This window comes from Silene latifolia, unplaced genomic scaffold (assembly GCF_048544455.1).
Source record: "Silene latifolia isolate original U9 population unplaced genomic scaffold, ASM4854445v1 scaffold_509, whole genome shotgun sequence".
NCBI lineage: Eukaryota > Viridiplantae > Streptophyta > Magnoliopsida > Caryophyllales > Caryophyllaceae > Silene > Silene latifolia.
Window position 1 is genome coordinate 19682 of NW_027413421.1, and position 10450 is coordinate 30131.

A 10450-nucleotide genomic window follows, 5' to 3' on the forward strand; every position below is an offset into this window, starting at 1 on the left:
CTAGTGCTTTTTATCAATTGTTTACATCCCTTTTAATTCATCTTGCTTGTTTACTTTCATTGCTATTTTATTTTAGTGATCTTCTACATCAAACCCCAATTGTGACACCCCTAAGACACCACTAGTTGCAATAGAAATCTCATCTCAATTCCCGTCCCTTGGGAACCGACCTTTACTTGCCTCTTTACTAATTGTTGAGTTGTTTGTGAAGTTATAAATTGTGTTTTTGTCTAGGTGCTCCTAACGACAAGTAACCAAAAGATTAAGTAAAAATATCCCGACCAAAAATGGCGCCGTTGCCGGGGACGGTGTTAACTTGATTTAGATTTTCTTATATTGTTATTAGTTGTGTCTTTCTTTGCCTTGTGGAAGTAAAACTCCTCAAGGTTTGTTCTAATTGTTTTCGAGTTGTTTGATATTTTGCATGTCTAGAAGGTCACAAGGTGACTTGTTACCCTTTGATCGTGAAATTGAAAGAACTTTGACAACCAATAGAAGACTTGCTAGGAGAAATTTGAGAGGTATTGGTGAGGTTGTAGATATTCAACCAAATACTATTGAGTTCATCAACCCTTTTGCAATAGAAGATGAGGAGAACCCAACACAAAATCAACCCACAATGCCTAAGTTTTCATCACATTCCGTACCCACCGAGGAGAACCTACCCAATGGTACTCCCACACCACAACATCTAACCGGAAATTTTATTTCCAAATCCGCATTTATCCAATTAGACGAAAGAAGCCAATTTGTGGGGATGCCTAGTGAAGACCCTCATTCTCATATGGAGACTTTTTATGACTATTGTGATGCGATTTCTCAAACCGGTGTAACTCATGACCAAATTCGATGGGTCTTATTTCCTTTTTCTCTAATTGGCACCGCGAAAAAATGGTTGAAAGGCCTTGATAAGGCTACTCTCGGAATTGATTCTTGGAAAAAGTTGGCTCTAGCTTTCTACAAAAAGTTCTACCCACCGGAAAAGACTAACATGCTAAGAGCTCAAATCACGGGCTTTAAGCAAAGGGATGAAGAATCTTTGTATGAAGCTTGGGAGCGGTTTAAGGGAATTTGTCACTCATGTCTTCACCATGGACTTAGCGAGTGGTTCTTGGTACAACAATTTTGGAACGGTCTTTATGAAGATTCAAGGAACATTCTCAACATGGGATCAAATGGAATGTTCACCGAAGTTGATGACAATCAAACTTAGAACAAAATTGAGGAAATGGCAGTCCATAACTCACAATATAGTAGACCTCGCAAGGCTACTAGAGGAGGAAAGCATGAAGTGGACTCCATTACTCGATTAGGTGCTCAACTTAGTGCACACATTGATACCATCAATTTGAAGTTTGAAAAAGCTATGGCTAGACTTGAAGAAGCCTCAAAATCACCAAAGCATCATGTTAATGCCATGACGGCATCTTCATCAATCCCATGTGGGATATGTGAGAATTGTGGAACTTTGGGACATGACCAAAGTGAATGTAGGGGAACAAATGAACAAGTGAATGCTTTCCAAGCATACAAGAGTGGTACCCCTTATTCAAACTATTACAATGAAAACACCAAATTCCATCCAAATCTCTCATACAAAAGCCAAAATGTTCAAAACCCTCAAACAACATACACCCCACCTCCCATGAGAAACCAAAATCAAAGACCCTTTTACAACCAAAACCAAGGTTACCAAAATAAAACTCCATACAATCAACAAAATGACCAAGGTTTTAATGTCCAAAAAGCGGTCCTCCAAATGCAAAAGAATCAACAAGAGTTTTTCACTCAAATGCAAAAAGATAGTCAAGCAAAGGAAACCACCATCAACAACATCCTAGCTCACACCAAAATGTTGAAAACCCAATTGACCCAACTAGCATCTTCAAGCTCACAAAGACAAAAGGGGCAATTACCACCTCAAAGTAATACCCCAAGACCTGAAACGGTTAGTGCCATTCACGTGAGGAGTGGTACAAGGTATGAAGCACCGAAGAAGCAAGTTGAGGATGAAGTTGTGGAAGCCAGTGATAAAGAAGAAATTGTGCAAAACTCCAAGGATGGAGAACCATCAAAAGAAGAAATTTCAAAGAAAAATGAAGACAAGGTCAAGGAGAAGGAGCCCATTGTGATTAGACTTCCTTTTCCAAGTCATCAAGCCAAGCCCAAATTTGATGACCAACTTGGAAAATTTATGGTTCTCAATTCCTTTAACTGAATTAATCAATCACGTGCCGGCCTATGCAAAATACATGAAAGACATCCTCACAAAGAAGAAGTCGATGCGGAAGCTTGAGACTATCGCCTTCACTAAGGTGAGTAGTGCAATACTTCAAGGGAGTTCACCTCCAAAACTCAAAGATCCGGGAAGCTTCTCAATACCGATTACCATTGGCGACACCACGATCAACAAAGCCTTATGTGATCTAGGGGCTAGTGTGAATGTTATGTTGTACTCGATGAGTAAAAGGTTGGGGATGGGAGAGCTTAAATGCACCAATAACACACTCCAAATGGCCGATAGATCGACGAAGACACCATTAGGGATATGGGAAGATGTTCCCGTAAGAATTGGGAAATTTTTCATCCCGGTGGACTTTGTCATTGTTGACATGGAAGAAGATTCCAACATTCCAATCATTCTAGGAAGACCTTTCTTACACACCGCGGGTGCGGTGATTGATGTGAAGTATGGAGAGCTCACTCTAGAAGTGGGAGATGAGAGCATAACTTTAAATCTTGACAAGACCATGAGAGCTCCCCGTTTTCATGAACCATGCTTTATGGTTGATCATTATAGCCGAAAGGATGATAGGAAGAAGTCGGAATTCCAATGGAAGAAGAAAATTGAAGATGCTCCATTCAAAGAGCAAGTGAGTTGTAGCAAAGAGAGCTTGAAAAGCTCACCAAAGTTGAGCAATGAAGAGGATGGCCTCATTGGCCAAGACAAGAAAATGGGAGAGTTGTCTCCATCAACTCAAGAGATCTTTAGTGATCAAGTGGATGAAGTTTGTGGTCTTTGGGACGATGAGTTTGAAGGGATTTTCAATCCCTATATTGGTAATGTTATCGATCAAGACCGACAACAACGGCAAAGGTCTATTGAAGATCTTTATCATGATAATGAACAAGCTTTTGATTACTTCTTCAAGGTGTTGAGCAACATCAATAACACCTTGGACATGCCCCCATGACATCTCACTAAGGATGAGAGTTTGGTGGAGTCCTCCCTAAACCACCATTTGTAAATATTTCTAACTCCCTAACTCGCATTTTAATTCTTACATTGCATTTTTGTCATTTTTGGATTTTTATGCTTTGATCAAGATAATTATCATTTTTGAGAGAAGTGAGGGAGGGACTAATGATTCAATTGATGTGTAGTGCTTTAGCTTAGTGTGGGGATATCAATTGCCTAGGCTATCCATGCCTTAGTAGTGCCCCCACAATGAAGAACACGGGATTTTGAAGAATGAAAAAATGACAAGGGATATGCAAGTACACGGATGGAACTGAATCCGGGTGAAACGGGGAGAATCCGAGCGTTTTCAAGGGAATCCGCTCGTCTTCAGGCAATCCGGGCGTCGTTGTAAGAATCCGCCCGTCAATCTGAGCTGAAATTTTGAAATTTTGGGACTGTTGATAAATCCGAGCGTCCTGCAAGAGAAGACGCCCGTCCTCAGAAAGACGCCCGTCCCGCAGTTGAACAATTCGAGCGTCTTTATTGAAAGACGCCCGTCTTTAGGCGAGAACTCTGAAGCCAAAACAAGCAGAATCCGAGCGTCCCGAAGGAAAGACTCCCGTCTTCCCCTACAATTCAAAATTTTTCGGGTCTTTTATAAACCCCATCCCCCATTCATTTCTTCATTTCTTCATTCAAAACACTACCCATAAACCCCAAAACTCAAAACCCTTATCCTCTCCATCACAAAAACAAGATTTCCTCAACCACATTCATCAAAATCAAATCAAATCATCCTTCTAACAAAAATTAATCACTCCTCATTCAACAAAAATCAAACCAAGCACCAAAATCTTCAACCTTTGAGTCGATTTTTAAAATTATAAAGGCAAAGCCTTTCACCTTAAAATCGACTTGGGTATACTTGGAAATTGAAGATTTTCACTCTTTTCTTGGTTCAAACATCAATGGCAAGGACAAAAGGAGCAACAAAGGCACCTAAGGCAAATGCACTATATATCAACAAGACAAAAGAGTCTTCAAGCAAAGAAAGCCTCATTGGCTATGGTGGTAGCTAGCTCAAACTTGGAAGTGCAACAACAACAACCTCCCTTGGAAGCAACAACATCAAAAACTCCGGAAATTGCTCAATTTTCGAACTATCCGGTGGTAATTTTCATCTCTAACTCCCATTGGGAAACATTTACCAAATATGCTAGAAAATCCTTTCTATCCACCAAGTTTATTTGTGAAGATGCCTTAGATAAGTTGGGTGTCCTTGAGCAAACCAAAGCCTTCTTTGAAGCCATGGGGTTGGGAAAATTGTTTGCAACAAAAGAATTGACATACCCCTCCCTTACCTTAGAATTCTTGAGTTCTTTGAAAGTTACTAAGGTAGAGACAATGGAAAACATCGAGTTCCACCTAGCTAATGTGAGTAGGCGCATCACCTTTGAGGAATTGGGTAAAGCATTGGGTCTTAGTGATTCACATAGTTATTTCAAGAATCCCGGAAAGTATGACCCCGCTCCTCTTTGGGAGGCGATTTCCGGAAAGAAATTTGAGAACTTTCATGCTAGTCGCGCTCTATTAGTCTACCATCCGGGCATTAGAGTGTGGCATAAGGTCATAGGGAATACCATCATTGCAAGAAAAGACACCAACCACTTTACCAAGCTCGATTGTGTTCTTCTTGAGTCGGCCTTAAACATTGGAAGGGAATTCACCAAGCCTTTCATTCTCTAAGGCTTTTGGTGGATATATAGATGGCTAAATGTTGATTGTGGGAAGCAAGGCACCACCGTTATTGTAAATGGAGGTCTAGTCACTCTTTTGGCTAAGTACTTTGATCTGAATTTCAACAAGGATAGCAAGTATGTGGCGAAAAAGAGGGGTCATCTCATTGATATGGATGCTATGATTAACAAGTACAAGTGGGTTACCCATAACCCTCTTGACACCAAGTATGGGTGGCTCACCAATGAGGCTAGATCTTTTACTTTGCCTTCTAAGATTTGTTGTTTGAGTGTCCATCGGACCAACTACCTCCTTCCCTTCTCAAAAGAAGTCGAATACATTATCCGACAACAAAGGAATGAAGTTGAAATGCCCTCCTCTTCCATTGTCACACCACCCTATCCTTTCAAGTACCAAGAGTTCAAACCCGAAGGTGTTGAAGCAAGCAAAGATTATATGACTCTACTTATGCAAGAGATGCACAAGCAAGCTTTTAAGGATCGGGAAGATGCTTACTTAGCCCAATATCCACCCCTCCTTCATTTAGCTAGGCAAGGACTACTTGATCCTTCATGTCCTTTGCCTAGTTGGGCGGATAGGGAAGTCTTCTTTCCGAGTGCATCTAGGGGTGAGGTTCCGGGTGACGATGAGGTTGTCGGTGATGAGGTTGTTGATAGCATTGATGAAGAGGCTAGTGAAGAAGAAGAAGAGGATGATGAACAAAGTGAACAAGAAAGTGAAGAGGGAAGTGGTGATGAGTCCACTTCTATTGAGGAAGATGATGATAATTATGATATGGTGGAAGACTAGCAAGCTTTGGAGGCTCCTACCCTCTTGAGGTTTGCTTACTTCTTTCTTTGTTTTATTTTACTTTATCTTGATCATGGTTGGAGTAGTCCTAGCAACATAGAGGACTAACACCTCGGCCCCATTGAGGTGTTCTTTTTTCATTGTTCCCACTTTTGAAAATCCAAAATGACAAATTTAGTTTCATGCATTGCATCTTGTGTGCATGAACTACTCCCAACCTTAGGACATTAGAAATAATGTCTAACTCGGTTTGGGGAAGTACATGCATACGCAACGGGAGGTAATCTAAATTACGCTCTCCGTCATAAACAAAAAAACCATGCATCATGTAGTGTAGATTAGTGTAGCTTGCATTTAGAGTAGAATTCATGCATCATGCTTGCATGATTTCCCATCATTTTGGCCATTGAGGACAATGCCCATATTAGTGTGGGGATGGGGAATTCTAACTTAACTTTTATTCAAAAATCCAAAAAAAATGAAAAATTTTAAAAACCATAAAAATTTGAAAAAGATTGAAAAACCGAAAACAAGTTCATTTCCTTTGTAGTGTAGTCATGTATATATTGTTGTATATATTGTGTTTGTTTTATCCTTGTTCACATTGATCAACTACGCCACATCCGAGACATGAGGATATTGAAGACCGCATGGTATGATCTTTCCAATCTCCTTTTTCCTCTTTATGTTAATGACTATGTGGCTTTATTTTGATTGATGCGGTATAACAATGTGAACTTAGGACTTGCATTTAGTTTATATGTCATATTAGTTGGTAGAATCATTTGCATTAGGATGTTTATATGCTAGTTGCATCATGGCATGTAGTTTGCATGTTAGAAAAATTTTGCGAAACCGTCTACTTGGAAGCTTGACAAGTGTATATAGGCCCTAGTAGATGCTTTTTCTTCTTAAGACTTTGCTTGTTAGAATATTTGTAAAATACCCTAGGATGTGTCATGCTAGTATCCTTTGACCCATGGATTAAGGCCTAGTCAAGAGTACCTTATGGTGTGATAACTCCTTGGCTACCGTTTATTCCAAGGTGACCCTTGAAACCATGCATCCATCCATCATCCATGTTTGACCACATTTTTTGTCATCAAAGGGAATGGGCACAAAAAGAAATCAATTTGAGTTCAATGAAATGAAAAGTGAAAGAAAGTTTGCAAAAAAATGCATCAAATGAAAAGAGGAGCAAAAATAGAACTCCTAAAGCTTCAAATATAAGCCACCCTCACTACATATGGGGTGACTTTGAAAATGTTCAAAGAGAAATGCAAAGAAAAGTTGAAAGTTGTCAAGTGTTGAAATGCCAAAAATCAAAAAGAAATGGCAAAGAAAGTGTTCTCAAATGTCAAATGCCACAAGAAATTGGGAGGAAAAACAAAAACAAAAGCAAACTCCCAAAGTGAAACTCAAATATCTATTGATCCCTTTATCCATCGTATCCATTTCTGTGCATGGTAGAGAGGGGACGACCCTTCTTCTTGTCTAGGCAAGAGGGGGAATTCCGCGATCCTCCAGTGTTTCTAACACCATAGGGAGTCTATTCTTGACAAAAGCATTTAACGATTGAGGACAAAGGTACCCTAGCTTGACACAACTTGGAGGTGATTTATTGGTATCCTTCTAGGCTTAGTAGTTTGAAGAAATTGCATCTATGAAGGAATGTGTACCCTTGAATTGCTTCCCTTGTAGATAATTTCCACCACTTAGATGAGGAAAGTGGCTATTCTTTTGTAGATGCATCCATTACTTGATTTTGTGCGCTTAATGTTTGAATGTGTCGCCATTTTGGCAAGACCCACCTTGCCTTGCAAGAAGGCATCCTACCTCATGGTTGTCTTGTTGTGAGTTGAAGGGCAGAGTGAGACCCGCTAATTGTCTCATATCGGCTATGTTATTAGGTTAGTTTAAAATAATGGTCCTAGTCTTTGTCACCTCTTTACTCGGGACGAGCAAAGGTTCGGTTTGGGGATATTTGATGTGACCATAATTAGAGCACATTTAGTCCCCGAATTAGCCATGTTCCCATGCTTCTTAGTGCATATTTGGGTCATTTATTGTCTTTAGTCCTTTGTTTTGCATATTCTTTGAGGTTTTGATCCCTTGGTAGGAAAGGAGTACAAACCTTGCATTTTCATGGCAAAATAAGGCTAAATTGATTGAATTCAATGACCAAGCATCAAGGAGAGACAAGATTAGAAGGCCTTTGTACATACTATAATAGATGGGCAATGATGAGAAAAGATCCTTGCATCCCCGAGGAAATCCCCAAGGATTCTATGAAGAAAAAGGAAGAAAAGAAGAAGAAACGAGACTGCACAGCAAACCGTGCGTCTTCCCCAGAAGACGCCCGTCTTCACCACCACAATCCGTGCGTCTTCTTCCCAAGACGCCCGGGCAAAAGACCCAGAAGACGCCCGTCTTCACCCGAAGACGCCCGGGCAGAAACCACCAAATCCGCTCGTCCCGTACTGAAGACGCCCGGATTCTCAGGCAGACCCATTTCGTCTTCTTCAAGCTTCAAGGAAGGATGCACATCTTATTCTAGAGACCGGAGTCTCCCTAGAGACCGGAGTCTTTCCAAAAAGACCGGCGTTTCCTTAAGTAGGGACTTATTCGTCATTTAAGCCCTTAGTTAACCCTAATACATCCACCTAATCCCCACTATAAATACCCCATTAGTCTAAATAGAAGAGCATGATCTTCTTAGCAATCTTTAGTGTAGTTAATATCAATCAAATCTCTCTTTAATCTTGTAATCAACAATTAATTAAGTTTTAATACAAGTTTTATTTTCTTAATCTCTCTCTTGTTCATCCTTTACTTTGGGTAATTGAAGATTATTTGGGTTATTATTGGGAGATTGACAACCTCTCAATCAAGCATCAAGTACTTCTTTTATTCTTTGCTTTATTATTGGAATCATTAGTAGGTATAATTCTCTTAATCCCTCTTTAATTATTGTTAATCACTTTCATTTATTCATCATGTTTCACTTTGTTGGTATGATTGACACCCTTGCTAGCATGTTCAACATGATAATTAGTGAGTAGTTCCTTAGCTAGGGTTAATGGGTAATTAGGGGAAACCAACATGGGGAATGATTCATGCTTAAATTAATATGCTTTCATAGTTTATTTGCTTGCTTGTTGTGATCTCAACTCATGCACATGTTATGTTTGATGAAATGTGAGCCTATGAATCCTTGCATTTTTTACCCTTCACCTATCTTTTCAATGAGACTTGTAAGACATAAACCAACTCGAGTCTCATTAGACCATGCATGTTGTTGAGTAGGGAAGACTAAGTCGACTTGTAGGTGTTGTACAATCTAATCGATTCGGCTCCGGGACCCAAACTTTCCTAGGATTGTAAGATATAAACCAACTCGATCCATCACAACAATAATTGTTTGCTTATAATTTGAGAACATGTTTGTATGATCAATTCCCATGAATCCCCTATGACCCCATGACACCCTAGTGCTTTTTATCAATTGTTTACATCCCTTTTAATTCATCTTGCTTGTTTACATTCATTGCTATTTTAGTTTAGTAATCTTCTACATCAAACCCCAATTGTGACAACCCTAAGACACCACTAGTTGCAATAGAAATCTCATCTCAATTCCCGTCCCTTGGGATCCGACCTTTACTTGCCTCTTTACTAATTGTAGAGTTGTTTGTGAAGTTATAAATTGTGTTTTGGTCTAGGTGCTCCTAACGACAAGTAACCGAATGATTAAGTAAAAATATCCCAACCAATGGTCGTGCATCAACCAAGGGTGGAAAGTCAAGAAATTACTACTCCTATGGTGGAAGCTACACCTACTCCGGTCATAGAACAATTGCAAGATTATCCGGAGGTAACTTTCATAAACGATTCGCATAGGAAAGCATTTGTATCCCTTACTAAAAAGACCATTATTGCTACCAAGTTTATATGTCAAGATGCCTTAGACAAATTGGGTGTGCTTGGGAGAAGTAAGACATTTTTCGAGTCCATGAAATTGATTACCCTCTTTGAAATGCAAGAATTGACTTACCCTTCCCTTACCATGGAGTTTATAAGCTCTTTGAAGGTGACTAAGGTAGAGACTCGGAAAAATGTTGAATTCCGCCTTGAAAACAAGGATAGACGAATGTCTATGAGTGAGTTTGGCAAAGTGTTTGGTCTTGAAGAATATTATCATTATGAGAAAAAGCCTTCACAATATGATGCCGCACCCCTTTGGAAAGTGATCACCGGGCGAAAATTTGAGTCTTTTCAGGAGTGCCATGTTTTATATATCCACCATCCGGATATAAGGATATGGCACAAGTTTGTGGGCAACACTTTGATTGCAATAAAAGGCACAAATCACCTTACCAAGCTCGATTTTGTCTACCTTGAATCTACCATGAATATCAACAAAACGTTTGCCAAATAATACAACATACTTCAACTCTTACTTGATCGGTGGCATGAAATTAAAAATGGTAAAGAAGGAGCGGCTTTTATTGTTAATGGAGGCTTAGTAACATGGTTAGCCAAACATTTTAACCCGTATTTCAACAAAGACAAGACATACAAACCGGTTAAAGGAGGCAACCTTCTTGATTTGGCCACTATGATCAACAAGTTCCAATGGGTCAAGAATGATAATCTTGACAACAAGTATGAGTGGCTCACTAAAGAATCTAAGTCCTTCATCTTGCCTAACAAGATATGCCA

General features: G+C 39.6%; 1 non-coding gene across 1 annotated transcript; it reads right to left on the minus strand.

Annotated features, from left to right (window-relative positions):
- Positions 1-991: 991 nt before the first annotated feature.
- LOC141639658 (small nucleolar RNA R71) lies at positions 992-1098 on the minus strand. The gene has a single exon (XR_012542621.1). It is a non-coding gene; the product is annotated as a small nucleolar RNA R71 (small nucleolar RNA).
- Positions 1099-10450: the final 9352 nt, after the last annotated feature.